Here is a 4,624-nt window from a genome sequence, read left to right on the forward strand (position 1 = left end):
CTAAGGAAAAAAACGATCTAACCAAAATAAGAAGACAACATTTGACATTAAGAGTCAAGGTAGATTTCCCATCCTTTGGACTACCAAGACTAAGCCAACGCATCACCACTTGGGGATCCAGATGAACTTGATTATCTTTAGCACAACTTGCACCAAGCCTTTGGAATACATTATAAAATTCTGACGAAAATTGGGTAGAGTAACGGTTGTATTCAGACGAATTCCTTATCACAATGCCTTGGAATTAACCATCAAGGACTTTCGAGGAAAAACCTGCACACACAAATAGACAACAACCCAATGCCAGACAGAATAACAGTAGAATAAAAAGGGCCAGAGGTGCTAAGTCCAAAAGGTCTAGATCTCCAAAATGCTCGGGATAGTAACCAATAGTCCAGAGAAAGCCATAAGTGTTTTTTATGATTTAAGTGGTTTATTAATGTTTTAGCACAAAAATAGAGTATGGTTCAAATGGACAAAGGGAAAATAGCGGAGACATAAACAATATGTCCAAATGGACAAAGGGAAAATAGCGGAAACATAAACAATGCGTCCAAATGGACAAAGGGACAATAGCGGAAACATAAACATGATGAATGAAAAAAGGCGAAAATAAAAGAAAGCATAAAGCGAAAATATAAAGAACAATATAATAAAATGCGGAAATTAAAGTTAATTGTTAATTGTTAGCAAGATGACCATCTTGAAACTTGTCAAGTATATCATCGATTTGTTAGTAATGAAGATCTATGGTGAGTGAATGATGATCTCGGGTTTAAATTTAATGGAAGTTCATCAGAAGCTTGATAAAATCACAACGACTACACGATAAACTTTCATAAGTCTTAAACCAACCGCATACAATCTCTGGCATATTTGATCTTTTTCGATTTAGGGACAATGTTGCGCTATGTTAAGTAGATCGCCAAGTGACTTATGTAGAAGTCACCCTACAACGAGGTCGGTCAACAATTTTTATGCTAATGCATGCGAGAGAAACGTTATGTAGATCGTTCTCCGAAAGCAATACCGCACGAAAAGAAAATAGGTACCGGTCTCATCTTCTTCAAGAATCTAAATGAATTCCCATGATATTGAAGACTTTTATCGACCAAAATAAAAATAAGTAAAAGATGGAATCACATTCAAAAGTTCCTTCCATTTACAAGTTCAATCACTTAATATTGCAGATTAGGATTTTCATCCCATCAACGCCCTAAGTCCATTGATATTGGAGAGGAATTAGACCTCTAAACTTGTGATTCAAAGAAAATGTCAAAAGAAAGGGGTATAAGTAGAGTTAGAACCAAAACAAGCTTAATAAAGGAAAAAAAAACATCATTCTGCTCAGCATGCAATTGATTGCTCTAATGGTGCAATCGATTGTACCTCTTTAATTTCAAAATCTGCGCATTTTAACAATTGTGGAATAGATTGCACTAAGAGAGCAATCGATTGCACTCTGCAATTTTTCGAAAAAAAACAGCAATCAAAGGGAGAAAAACTTGTTTAAACATAATTAGAAGCACCTTGTGATCATGGATCAACTTGTGCACGAAAATCCATCAAATAACAAGCAATTGACACCAATATAACACCAAAGGTGTAGCAAACATAATCAACAATAGATCACATCTTGAAGAATGGAATGGATCTAGAGATTTACCACTTTCTTGCTCAAAAATTCAAATCTTCCACAATTGATGATGAACAAATGAAGGAAAAGAGAGAATGGATGAAGGTTTAGTTCAAATATTAGTAAGATTCAATGTGAATCTTACTAACTTTATGAAAATGAACTTTGAGTGAGATGGTTTTTGGAGAGAAGAAAGATTCAAGAGAAATTATAGCAAGGTAAGTTTGGCAATCAAAGCTTGTGAAATGAAGAGGTAGAGGCCTCTATTTATAGGATTTAGGCTTGGGATTATTGGTGGTTTGGAGTTAGGCTTGGTAAATGAATTTGGAGCCAAAATTATGATCAAGTGGTGCACATGTCATCAAATGAGGGTACATGATAGGATTTGATCATGATGAGGTAGAGAATTAATTGTGCAATCTAGAACATTCACCCCACACATGAAAATGGTGACAGACTCAAAAGCTGAAAATTGCCTTCATTTTACACATTTCGCACTGGTGCAATCGATTGCTTTGATGGTGCAATCGATTGCACTACTTCAAATATGGCTAAAAAATAGCGGGTGCAATTGATTGCTCTGATGGTGCAATCTATTGCACAGCAGACAGAATGCAAATCTGGCACAAAATAAGTGAGTGCAAATCTTGCTTATCAAAACTTTTGCGTTGTTGTACTTAAACAATGTGTAATATGCTTATTAAAAGCACCTTTGTAATACACACTTGTAATCGACTTGGTTGATTGTTCCTTGGGAGACTAGGTGCTAGTTTGAAGCCCTGAGAAGATCGTGGTTGCGGTCAAAGTGGTTTCACGATAAGGATCAACTGAACTTATTGGGATTGTCAGCAAGGTTGATTAGAGCTTATTATGGTTGTTTCCTTGAGAACGCTAGGTGCTAGTCATAAGTCTTAAGAAGGCATTGGCTGCGGTTAGTATGGTAGTCTATAATCATTTTGATCATAATGGATTAAGTCCTTATTTAGAAGGCAAAACCACTTTGGCGGGTGGACTGGAGTAACTTCGTTAACAGTGAACTAGGATAAAAATAATTGTGTTCATCTATTTTATTCACTTGTTAACTTTGTATTTTGAGTTTCAAAAAGATTATATTTCGTGTAATCCAATTCAAACCCCAATTTCTCATGTTTCTTGCTCCTTCAGAAACAACAACGATATTAACAACAAAAACACCATTATGTGAGATAGATTGCAAGAACAAAAAGATATTTTGTTCATCATTGGTGTTTGAAGAACAACAACATAGAACCAAAAAAAAATTCTATCTTGCAATGCATAAAAAAGAATGATGTTTACGAGTAAAGAGAGGTTGTATATGAGTTAGGATAAGGGTACAACTTAGTGAACGAATCATTTTATGGTTAAATATGAGTTTCATTCTGCTCCGTTATTAGTGTAACCGAATGAATAGATTATTAAATTTTTAAATAAAAATAAAATAAAAAGAAAGACGCCAATATTAAAGAATTAAAAACATAAACGACAGTTGTTGGGATTTGAATCATGTACCCTGAATTAGTTTACCCTTTGGTTATCTATTACAACTGAGAGAATAAACGATACTTTTTGAAGGAAAAAAACGTGATGCATTTATGAGTTATAGTTTGGTTTTTTGTTGGATTTAGTAAAGCATTGTCATAAAATGTACTCCCTCCCTCCCAAAATAATTGACATAGTTGACACTTTCACACAGATTAAGAAATTTTAATAAATGAAATAGAGAGAATAGTGACTTTACCAAATTATTCTTATCAGTTATTGGTGTAATCAAATTAGCATTAATGGTACGTGAGAAAATAATAAGTGTACTTATTAGAGAGTACAATCAGAAGATTAAAAATAAAATCGCATTGAGAATCTAAAGTAACAAGTATTTTGGGACAACTAATTTTTTTTAAATGTGACAATTATTTTGGGATACAGGGAGTATTATTTATTATAGTGGTTCTTGGACGCATGACGGGCATAACAACCATTACCTGCATTGCCGTCGTGCCATCTCTTTTATTCTCTGGAGTATCAAAATTGGAAAGTGGAAACACCAGCGATGGAGTAACCGTAGTGGGCTCTGGTTTCTTATATTAGTCCCATTTTAGAATGTGACAATTATTTTAGGATAGAGGGAGTATTATTTATTGTAGTGGTTGTTGGACGCAGTACGGCCGTAGAAACCATTACCGGCATTGCCGTAGTGCCCTCTCTTTATTCTATGGAGTATCAAAATTAGAAAGTGGAAACAAATGCTACGGAGTAATCGTAGTGGGATTTAGTTTCTTGTATGAATCCCATTTTTAGAAAGGGGGAGGGGGAGGGGTCAGAGGTGTTTAACATGGGGTGTTACGATTGTAATGCCTACTATGCCCTGGTCGTAGTGATCTCTGAATTATGCTTTAACATTCTTTATTTGTGCAATTATTTTCAATTTTTTCTCGATTTTTCTCCAATATATCATATTTAGGCCTTGCTCATCTGAAACACCTGAAAAACAAAGAAAAATATGAATACAAAAGTAAAATGAATAAAACATAAACAAAATACGAAGAATTAATTATAAAAACACTTATACAATGTGCTAAAATTACTAATCATCCGCACGTGCTACGATCGTAATGCCTACTAAGACCCGATCGTAGTGACCTCTGAATTATGCTTTAACATCTTTTATTTGTGCAATTCTTCTCAATTTATTCTCGATTTTGCTCCAATATATCATATTTAGGCGTTGCTCATCTCAAACACCTGAAAAACAATGAAAAATATGAATACAAAAGTAAAATAATAAAACAGAAATAAAATCCTAAGAGTTAATTATAAAAACACTCATCCACACCTGTTTCTTTGTAGATTGAATGTATACTCTAATTTTTCTTTTAAAATGTGGGAATTATAAGGGAAAAAAATCGAGTGGTTCACTGGTGCATGGCATGCAAATCAATATTGTAGACAAGCTACCCGTGAGTGACTAAC

The sequence above is a fragment of the Vicia villosa genome, linkage group LG6 (genome assembly GCF_029867415.1).
Source record: "Vicia villosa cultivar HV-30 ecotype Madison, WI linkage group LG6, Vvil1.0, whole genome shotgun sequence".
NCBI lineage: Eukaryota > Viridiplantae > Streptophyta > Magnoliopsida > Fabales > Fabaceae > Vicia > Vicia villosa.